The sequence below is a fragment of the Bos javanicus genome, chromosome 10 (genome assembly GCF_032452875.1).
Source record: "Bos javanicus breed banteng chromosome 10, ARS-OSU_banteng_1.0, whole genome shotgun sequence".
NCBI lineage: Eukaryota > Metazoa > Chordata > Mammalia > Artiodactyla > Bovidae > Bos > Bos javanicus.
Window position 1 is genome coordinate 38,464,705 of NC_083877.1, and position 11,761 is coordinate 38,476,465.

General features: G+C 34.4%; 1 pseudogene; it reads right to left on the reverse strand.

Moving 5' to 3' along the window:
- Positions 1-10,791: 10,791 nt before the first annotated feature.
- Positions 10,792-11,462, reverse strand: LOC133255419 (large ribosomal subunit protein uL6-like; annotated as a pseudogene).
- Between the last annotated feature and the right edge of the window lie 299 nt (positions 11,463-11,761).

An 11,761-nucleotide genomic window follows, 5' to 3' on the forward strand; every position in this document is an offset into this window, starting at 1 on the left:
CTCAAGTAAAACATGATTATTACAGAAAAACTAAAAAAATGGATAATAATTCTTTTGAATCATGTATAATCCCTGTGAAGAAGGCTGAGTGCCAAAGAATTGATGCTTTTGAACTGTGGTGTTGGAGAAGACTCTTGAGAGTCCCTTGGACTGCAAGGAGATCCAACCAGTCCATTCTGAAGGAGATCAGCCCTGGGATTTCTTTGAAAGGAATGATGCTAAAGCTGAATCTCCAGTACTTTGGCCACCTCATGCGAAGAGTTGACTCATTGGAAAGGATTCTGATGCTGGGAGGGATTGGGGGCAGGAGGAGAAGGGGATGACAGAGGATGAGATGGCTGGATGGCATCACTGACTCGATGGATGCGAGTCTGAGTGAACTCCGGGAGTTGGTGATGGACAGGGAGGCCTGGCGTGCTGCGATTCATGGGGTCACAAAAAGTCGGACATGACTGAGCGACTGAACTGAACTGATAATCCCTCCACTCAGAGCAAATCACTTTTAACATTTCAGTGTAATTAGATGTTGGAAAGCATCATTTTTCTTGGCCTCCATTTATATAAATCTACATTAAAAATAGAATTATATTTCCCAATTTTTTTTACTTACCAATATTTTATGACCATTTTTCTAAAAAATATTAATCATTATTTTTGCTGACTATACGGTGGCCATGAATAAGTTATAATTCATGTAGTATTGTAATTTTCTTTGATTCAGGTTTATTTTTCATTTTATAGACAATGCTGAGATAAGCACCCTTGCACATTTCTATATACAAGACCAATTATTTCCTTGGGATAAAGTTTAAAAAGTGGAATTGCTGGATCTAGATAAGATTTTACAGAGAATTTCAGTTTTGAGCTAGGTTTTAAAGAATAAGACAGATTTAATCGGATGGAGACTCTGAAGTGAACAACAATATTACATTTCCTGAAACCTAAATTAATGAGATATTAGGTTATTTGAAATATAAAGATCATTAAAAATTTCACAATGCCCAATTTGTGACCCTCTTTTTTGAATATATTAATATTAGTTATACAGGTTAAAATCTTATGAGTGTAAGTGTACAAAGCTAGGTCATTTTCTCAGGATATAATAGCTTATCCTGGTTAAAACAAACATGATTTATGTGACTCATTCATTTCTTCATTTGTGCGTCATTTACTTCATAGATATTTACTGAGTATAAGTGCAAGGTGGTGTGATAGGCCAGTGAATACACTGAAATATGTGGGGGAAGGCCATGCTACAAACCTTCACAAAATTTGACTTAGATTTTCTGGTTTTTTCTTTGTTACAGATTTTCTAAGTCAGAATATATTTATATGAGTCAGGTATATCTGAAAATGTGCTAATATTATTACTTTGAAAGCAAGTGATCTAAGAGACTGCTTTTCTCTACTATTTCATTTAATCTCTGAAACATTTTTACCCTTAGTTAGAGTTTTAATCAGAAATTCACATAGAACTTTCACACTCAATTTATGATCCAGGGTATGATGAGGGTTTTTATAGACAACAATAAAAGGTAATTTAGACTATTAGTTCTTTAGTGGGGTTCAGACTCATTTTTTTTTTTTTTAACTTTTTGTAGTACATTGGTCTGAGCAATGTGTATGAGTTCAATGAATGACAGAAAGGCAGTTGTGGCAAGACAGATTGCCAGGACATGAGGTCTGAGAACTAACAGGGAGCAAAATGTATATGGTCTCTATCCGTAGATAAGGAGTTGTGAATTTATCTGTCTTTATATTTAAATATTTAGTTCAAAATATATTTTCTTTCATAATTCTACCCCAGACTAGTCCAGTTCATGTGGTTAACTCCTGTGCTAGAAATCCTATTACACTTTTCACCATGGCATGTGATCTAGCCCTTAACTTTTGTTTTGTTTTGTTACTACTTCTGTTATGTTACTCTTTTTTCAACAAGATGTCTTTTGAGAGGAAGTTCTGTTATGGATAATTTTGACTAGTGTAATTCTAGACACATAGTAGATATCCCATAAATATTGGTTGATTACAATTCCTGAGAGGTTGGGGTGGGAAAGGAACAAATTAAAAGAAAAAAATGGATGGATGATATGAAAATATATGTCATAACCATTGAGAAGATTAAGTCCTTCGTGTAAAGATTGGAGAAATAATTACAAAATTATTTTCTGATCATTTTTGTCTCCTGTTTTAAGCCATGTTTTAGTTGTCAGTTTTTATTTTTAAATACATCTATCATTAATTTGTTATTTCAGTAAGAAAAGTCTATATTATCTTTCTTCGTGTCCTGATTTAATATTCATTCTTGTCAAATAGTTTGGTCACGGCTCAGATGTTACTGTGAAATTGAGAAGAGTACAGCATTGTTCTGCTATGCTTTTGAAAAACTGCTGTATCTTTTATATTAGGTAAATAGACACAGTTCCAAAAAAGGATATACATTTCCATTCTAATTCTTTTCATGCTGTCGTTGCATAAAGCATGTCCTAAGAGCCAAGGATGAACAAAAACTGCTTCTTAAAGAAGAAAGGATAAAGCAAGATAAAGACATCAAAGCTGTTGCCAATACATTTTATCCTGAAAGAAATTACCAGAAAGGATCAGAACTTAATGGAAAGGGTTACTGTTATAAATCTTTCTGAGAATTTCAGAAGGGAGTAGGAAATTTTCAGAGGAGGAGATATATTTATTCAGTTGACAATAGTCCTGTGAAATTTTCTAGTTAATTCAAACAAAAGGCAAAAGCTTTAATATATCTACTGGGTAAACGATGTTTTAAAAATCAGGGAAACACATCTAAAAATGCTTAAAGTGAAAAATGTCTAAGGCCATTTTGCTGAAAAACTTTTAAAGACACTTTCAAGTTTTCTCAAAGTACAGTTCCAAGTTCAATGCAAACTCTGTGAAAAACGGTTTCACTGAGAACCAGCATCAACTGATTGTTAGGTCTAAGGTTTCCCATGGTGCCAGGTACTGAAGAAGAGTTTTTTTTTTTGTAGTTTTGCAATGTATGATTTGTTCAACAAGTACTCTAAAGTCCCACTTCCTGCAAGGCATTGTGTGCCAGGGAATGTAGAAGATTCAAAGGTGTTTGAGGTAATTATCACACCCTTAAGGAGAAACAACAGGTAGAGAAAGTAACAATTGCTGACATCTTTAAGAAAGCTTGTCAAAATTAATTTAAACCAAACTCATGACTTATACAGAGAACTAAAATATCTCATAGTTTGCTTCAAGTAATATTTTATTCTAGTTATATATTTGATTTCTCTTTTGTGGTCTGTGTGAGACTTAGGACTTTCCCCTTTGGCCTTATTGAACTGTATCATCTGTCCCCTGAGGAACCTAGCCCCGCTAAGAGTATAGGGCAGTTGTGAGTCCAGAGTCTATAGTGGAGACCTTATATTAGAAGATCCCTCCCAGCACTTAGCATTTTATTTGTGTTTCATAATTCCCCTCTAACTTAGTTCTGCCTAATGGCTTTATTGAGTTGATACAGTGATTAAATACATTTGTAAATCACTTAGCAAATTACCTAGTAATCGCATAGTAAACACATATTGTGTACACGCTGAGTCGCTTCAATCACGTCCAACCCTTTGCGACCCTATGGACTATAGCCCACCAGGCTCCTCTGTCCATGGGATTCTCCAGGTAAGAATACTGGAGTGGGTGGACATGACTTCCTCTGGGGAATCTTCCTGACCAGAGATCGAACCTGCATCTTTTAAGTCTTCTGAATTGGCAGGGGTATTCTTTACCACTAGCACCATCTGGAAAATCCATTAAACGGTATTAAATCAAATAATATGATATTCTCTGTTTAGAACTCTCTAACTGCTTTCCATTGTACTTAGAATCAAAACTGCTGCTTACCACTTAAGATGTCCTACAATGCCTTTACAAAAATCTGTCCACTTGCGTTAGTGCCTTCTGGCATAACTCTTTCCCTATATTTCATATTCCTCTGTCACCCTAGGCTTCTTGCTATAACTGAATGGTGCTAAGCATCCTCGCTCCAGGGATCTCTAAACTTGTTTTCTCTTTTATTTACAAAATCTCCTCAACAAGATTGTTGAGTGGCTCCCTCACTCCCATAGTCACATGGAACATTTTTCATGACAGTTCTGTATCAGTGCCATTTCCTCAGACATACTTTACTTGGCTGTCATATCCAGCGGCAATTCCCCTCAGTGGTGTCCTAGTTGCTTTTTATCCCCCTGTACTAATTAGCACTTAAATTGTTTGTTAACTTATTTATCTTTGGCATCCTTACTAGACTATAATTTAGAAAAGAACCTGTAAAGCAAGGACTTTTTCTCTCTGTTTAACTGTTTCATCCTGTCCCTATAACAATGCCTCACATACAGAGATACTAAAAACATTTTTGTATGGAAAAAATGACTGGAAGTATTTATTTCTATGGATAACAAAGTTCTGTGCTGCCAAAAGCTATTTCTAGAGAAAAAGGACACTATTAGGAATTAAGTCCTTTATCCATGGTTTCTTTTTTTTTTTTTTAATTTTATTTTATTTCCAAACTTTACATAATTGTATTAGTTTTGCCAAATATCGAAATGAATCCACCACAGGTATACATGTGCTCCCCATCCCGAACCCTCCTCCCTCCTCCCTCCCCATACCATCCCTCTGGGTCGTCCCAGTGCACTAGCCCCAAGCATCCAGTATCGTGCATCGAACCTGGACTGGCAACTCGTTTCTTACATGATATTTTACATGTTTCAATGTCATTCTCCCAAATTTTCCCACCCTCTCCCTCTCCCACAGAGTCCATAAGACTGTTCTATACATCAGTGTCTCTTTTGCTGTCTCGTACACCGGGTTATTGTTACCATCTTTCTAAATTCCATATATATGCGTTAGTATACTGTATTTATGTTATTACTCAGCCATTAAAAAGAATACATTTGAATCAGTTCTAATGAGGTGGATGAAACTGGAGCCTATTATACAGAGTGAAGTAAGCCAGAAGGAAAAACATAAATACAGTATACTATCCATGGTTTCTTGAATCAACATAGTCTTTTTAAAAGTAGAAAATAAAAGTTTTTAATTTCAAAGAGTACAGCCTCGGTAGGTGAGAACAGTTAGGGAACATCAGGTAAGATCAGCTCACACTTATTTGTTGTATCTCAGTTGTAAACTTTAAAAGTTAGTCTTAATTTTTTATCATAGTGATTACCTAGTGACCATTAAAAATAAAAATGCATATAGAGTTTTACAATTGTGAGCCCTGCACTTCATGCTAACAAACAAGATAGGTTACTAGTAATCTAAATATGACTTTTAAAGTCCAAAGACTGAGTGATAGTTTTATAGTTGTTAGACCGCAATTTCACAATAGAGTCTGTGCTGTTCTATCTTGCTTTCTAACTGCTTTATGTGCACATCTTTGTGAATTTGTAACCCCACGGACTGCAGCATGCCAGGCTTCCCTGTCTATCACCAACTCCCGGAGCTTGCTCAAACTCATGTCCATCAAGTCGGTGATGCCATCCTACCATCTCATCCTCTGTTGTCCCCTTCTCATCCCGCCTTCAATCTTTCCCAGCATCAGGGTCTTTTTCATTTCCTGTCACCATGTAATAATTTCGATGAAGTCAGGAAAAGGCATGAAGAGTTTGACAGGATAGATTTTTAGTTAAACATTTATAGTACATAGTGTTTGTAATATAAATCCACGATTAAAATGTCTTCCATTAATTTAAGAAAATATTCATTTATTCATTCAGCAAATATTTTTTTACCTACAATGTGCCAGACACTAAAGATATGTGAATGAACAAAACACACGAAAAAAACTTGGGCAAAAAAAGTTTCTTCAATAACCTCTACCAAATTTCCCTCTTTGTAAATCTGTCATGGGTGAATTTAAATATACTGACTTTTTTCCAATTTCCGATTTGTATTTTGCAAACACCTATTGCTTTTAAAGCATAGATTTGGCTACTTGAATAACTAAATAATGGAATTAAAGATTTTATTCTGAAGGAACTGCTTTAATTGAGGGAAGGGAGCCTATACTTGAAAATACTAAGTTAACATACACATATGCATATCAAAGAAGAGATTCAAGATGATTGATGAACATCTTTGATGTTTAGAGACAGGTCACTAGATTTGAAATCAAAGAGACTAGGTTATTGAGTAAATCAAATGCTCATTAGTGTTTCCAGTGACTGTATACTTTCATTTGCCTTCCTGTTTCTTGGGAGGCAAAACTCTAGATAGTATTTTCACTTGATCTTAGGCATGGGATTCATATTTAAAGTAGTTGAAGCTTCTATAGTGATGGTTGCCTTCTCTGCATAACAAAATCATGAATACAGTAGATTCTAGACATTTACAGATTTACAATTCATGGTTTTAACTATTTGCCAGTGAAGGGGGAAAATACTTAATATTTTACTGAAAGAAATTTGATTTATTCACCTGAGTGAGTTTGTCTAGCAAATACTTAATCTTTTAGTGTTTTTGTTGTTCTGAATATCCTAAAATAATACAACTTTGCTTATTCTGTGAATATTTTCCATTAACTAAAAGAAAATTATTTAAAAATTTGAGTGTGTCCAGGAAATATAGGACTAGATGGAAATAAGTTTCAAAAGAAAGAAGAGGCTGAATATAAATAAAATACTATATAATCAAATTTAAAGTTGCCTAACCCACTCCAGTATTCTTGCCTGGAGAATTCTGTGGACAGACTGAAGTGACTTAGCATGCATGCACGCATGCAAGGCATATTTTTATGTATCATGAACCTATAATTTGGGGGCCAGTCTTTTCATTTAGTTAATATTAAATCCTACATTATTTGGATTCAGACGAACGTTTTTGTATTTTAGTTTTTAGCATATTTATACTGTTTACCATGAGGATGGGTATTGAAAGTATTAAATTCTTATCAATGATTTACTTACTTTATTTATATAACTTTTTAAAAGTGTAGAGATATGATAAAAATTTATTATAAGCATTTTGACTATATTTACATATCAGTCAAAAAATCTTTCAAAAGCTTTTCATTTCTACTTCTGGTTGCATTGATAGTGGCAGGTTTCACAGCTGTGGTAGCATTTGCAGCAATAGTCTCTTTGATTACTTAAGAAAAATTCAAATAAAGAAGTATTTATTGCATTCTTACTAGACTGCATCTTAATGTGCTGCACATGGGGTATTTATAATTGCCTCTTATTATCTTACAGTCTTGTCAGAGAGGGGGAATTTGTGTACATTAGGCAATTAGAATATAGTCCAAAAATGACCACTTGAATTTAACCAAGCATTAGTATGTGTGACTAGTACAGTAACAGTTCAGGGAAGGTTTTAATGGAAGAATTTAATCCAAGAACAGATTAAAGGCCTGGCTTTTCCCTAGAACTTGATAAAGTGGAATAGACTAAATGGATCGTAAATTCATAAGTGAAACTGTGAGTGCTGAACTAGTGTGATTGTTGTAAGAAACTGAAGAGGTCAGCTGGACTGTAGAGAAGGTACAGGGAAGGGAAGCTTCAACCCATTACTGGGACCTGATGATGCTTGACCTGTCATGCGCATCCTCGTCCAGGAAGGAGTCTGAACTCTATCCATTACGCAGTAGGAAGTCAGTAGTTGTGAGTCCCAGACCATTATAGTCATGAGAATTTTTTTCATGTCATGTACAAATAACTTTAAATAAATCCACATGTTTATTTTTCCTGATCCACACAAATATGTGGAGGACAAGAAACTCTAAGTTTGGATACAAATTGACCAGTATTTCTTCTTAGTCTAATATTTTATAAAAATTCTGAGATAAATGTGTAACCTTTATGAAAGTCTTACAATAGTTTTATTTTTAAAAGAATATGTGCTAAAATTAGAACTTTTGGATGTTTATAATTTGGATAAAATGCAATTTTCCAGGATGATTGAAGATCACTGGATGCTGACCTCTGAGCTGTTAAATATAATCCTGAGATGGTCTCTATAATAAGAATGGGAATTTGTATCCTTGTCGGTGTGCTGTGCTGTGCTTAGTCACTCAGTTGTGTATGACTCTGTGACCCCATGGACTGTATGTAGCCCACCAGGCTCCCCTGTCCATGGGGATTCTCCAAGCAAGAACACTGGAGTGGGTTGCCATGCCCTCCTCCAGGGGATCTTCCCAACCCAGGGATTGAACCTAGGTCTCCTGCACTGCAGGGAGATTCTTTACCGCCTGAGCCACCAGGGAAGCCTGCCTTGTCAGTGTGGATAATACCATGCACACTGTGGTCAGAACTCTATAAGTAAAAATAAACTGGAAGTTTTGGCCAATATCCACATATTTAATAAATAATTTTTAAAAGTCAGGTTAGTTTAAGAAAACTCTGGTAATTATCTAAATATAATTTATGGAATTTTAATTTTTCTGGAATCACAAAGAGGGAACTCTCTGAGGATGGTAATGTTAAAGAACAAAATTCTGCATAGGTAGTGTGACATTTACTCAGAAAAATTAAATCTAGGACTAAAGCTGAGAAAAACTGTTGTCAGTTGGAAAGATTATAATGACTGAGAAAGCATTATAGAGGACAAAGTCTTTGTCCTTACACCCTACTGGGAATCCCTTATGGTCTAAAACCTGTGTGATAGGAAGTCATTTGAATATTGCATTATAATACTTCCCAAATATTCCCTAAAGGATCTGTTCATTTTAATGTTTATAGGATGTTTTCAAGGAATGCCTAATGACATGAGAAAATGATCACAAGGTGAATGGCAAAGGGAAACAAAATTATAAATACAATATCATTTCCATTCTATAATTAAACTCATTAAACAAATATATAAAAGTGAATTTCAGGACATATAATACTTTGGGGAGGTTCTTAAGTCATAAATTTTTGAAAATTTTCTCTGCATAAATATACATATATATATTTCCCAAATTCTTAATGTTGAACCTTGACCCTTATACTTTCAGAGAAGGGCATAATCTACTTATAGTCATAGCTCTTATTTTTTATTAAAGTTTCAGGTTTTGTTTCATAGATTTGTATGAATTTTCTGTATATCAAGAAAAAGTAATCTTGGAATGTTATATTAATTTCATAAAATAGTTTTCCATTATAGTGTTATGACTAGTTTTAAATCACCTTGAATGATGAATTCTTTTCAATTTCAGGAGTTTGTTTTGCCTATTCTTATTGCAGTATATACATGGTGATAAATTTTCATTCATGATTGATCGTAATGAAAATGTAGATCTATTTCATTAATTCAAGTTTGTAATTTATATCTGAAAATACACAATGATGAATGCATTCAAATTACAATGCAACATGTAGGGTTGAAGAGAAGTATATGTTGTTTCACTTAAGCTGCAAATGCTGTTATCATTCAGCATGTAATCATCAGTTTTCAATGGGAGGATGGAAAGAGTTTGAAATCCAGGTTGCTGCTTAGTTTATCAGAAAGGTAAAGACCCAGTCATGGTTCATTTTAATAGGTGAATGCTAGGACCTGGCTGACAAGATAATTTCCATCTTTATTAAAGACCTAAGTGCTTATTCCCTGAGAATTAGTTCGCCTCGAGTATGGTGTTTATGAAAACATGTAAGAGGTTGTTAACATTTTTTAAAAAAGCTTAAAGTTATAAACTCTTCATTGCTGAACAATCCTGTTTTGTTTTTTCTTTTAAGATCCTGGGAATGAAAATAGGTAGTTCATAGTTTAAAACAGAAAACAAAACTTATTGTTGAGTGACTGCTGACTTTTACAGTGTACTTAAAATGACTTCAAATGCATTTTTAGTGTCTTTTTCATTTATATTTGCTCTAAGAATCTTGAGGATAGATAAGAAATGTCTAAAAACACAATAATCTAGTTAATATGGTTTAAATACTGTCTTGGGAGTAGGGATGGGAAATTGGACCCATTGTGAGTTCCAGTGTAGTCTATTTTATGAAATGTGCCTTATAGAAAAAATTGGTGCTATTAAGGTAAAGTACAAAGCAAAGGGGTATAAATTCAGTTTATGGTTTTCCATTAGTATTCATATAATCTAGAAAAATTGTTAGCAAAATAGTATGATTGAAAGACTGTCAGATTTTATCTTTTTAGGTTGTGTGATACTACCTGTGTCATTTACTCTCTTAACTGTAATTTTGTTATCTATAAAGCACATCAACAACTCAATGGACATAAATTTGAGAAAACTCCAGGAGATAATGGAAAACAGGGGATCTTGGCATGCTGCAGTCCATGGGGTCTCAAAATGTCAGGCACAATTTAGTGACTGAACAGCAACAAACATAAAGTAGTGATACTACTATATTTTACAGAAATTATTTTGAGGATTAAATAAAATATATAAAGTGCCTAGGATTGTACCTGGTAATTTTTCCAGATTCAGTACATAGTCTTTTATACAGACATCTATATGTCTTTTTCCTATTTAACTGTGGGTTTAGTCTGGGGTCCATTGACATTTAGGGAATAATGGAGGTTCTCCATTTACAGAAGTCCCTAGGTTCTATGCTTATATTACTTTCATCAGATTTAAAATTTCTCTGTTACAGCCCTTAATTACAAACATACATGTTAAACTTTATTCAGTTTAACTGCCAATTTATCTTATAGTCTAATTTAACAGTTTAATTGTAGGCAATTTCACAGAATTAGAAGCCAGACCTGTGAGTGTAGCCCTGGTTGTGGTAAAAAAATTGCAAAGGGAACTAATTTTATTTTATTTTTTAAAATTTTTTTATTTTTTCAAATCAAGAGTTTCATTGTCTCTTTAAAATATCACAACTGAGTCCATAGAACCATCTGCTATCTTGTTGTTTCTGCAGCAGGATTACTGAGATCTTATTCATCAGCCTGCTGAACTGTTCCTTTTTCAGAAACATAGATACCATCCCAAAATTTTCTGATATCCTTGTTTTTAACTGTGGTGGCTTGCTGAATCAAAGCAGCTGAATTTGACACAAGTTCAATGTCATTTCCTTCAAGAATCAACTCATTTTTCTGGGCTTGAGATACTGAACAGGCAACCCCTGGCCTCATTCGAACCCTGCGTATGTATTTTTCACCCCAAAAATTTCAGATTTCCACAAGAGAACCATTCTCCTGAATAACAACGTTGATGGGGAAGTGGGCATACACCGACCTCATCTTGTAACGGAAGCCCAGTTTAACACCCTTGATCATGTTCTGTACGTGAGTACAGATTGTGAGAACAGTGGCCAGTTCCTTTCTGTTTCCCCACCATTTGTCAACACGGAGCTTCTTCTTTTTCTTTCCAAGGAGACTGAGTTCTACATTGATGTGATTGAAGTCCCTCCGCAGGGTGCCTCCGGGGCCCTTCACAATAACTGTTTGTCCCTTCAAGTTAACGTCGACATTTTCTGGGATGTCGACAGTCTGGTTGCTGAGAATGGTCTTCATTCTCGCAGTAGATGCGGGGAAAAAAGCAGGGAACTAATTTTAAAGTGAAACGTTTACTCCATAAATGGATCCTTTAAAATGTCAGGAGTAAAATATACTTATATAAAATATTTTCAACTTTGAATTCAGTTGATTGGTTGTTTTGTATAAAATCATACAAAAACGAGACTTTTTGTGGTTGTGGGAACAATGAGAATTGCCAACAGTTCACATTAAATGCATAATGTAAAATTTATCTACACAAAATATTGTATCTTGCTTGTTTTTTTTTAACTTTAAATTGGAATCTTTGAGTCTTTAGTTTTTAGATGTAATATTTAAGTATTTG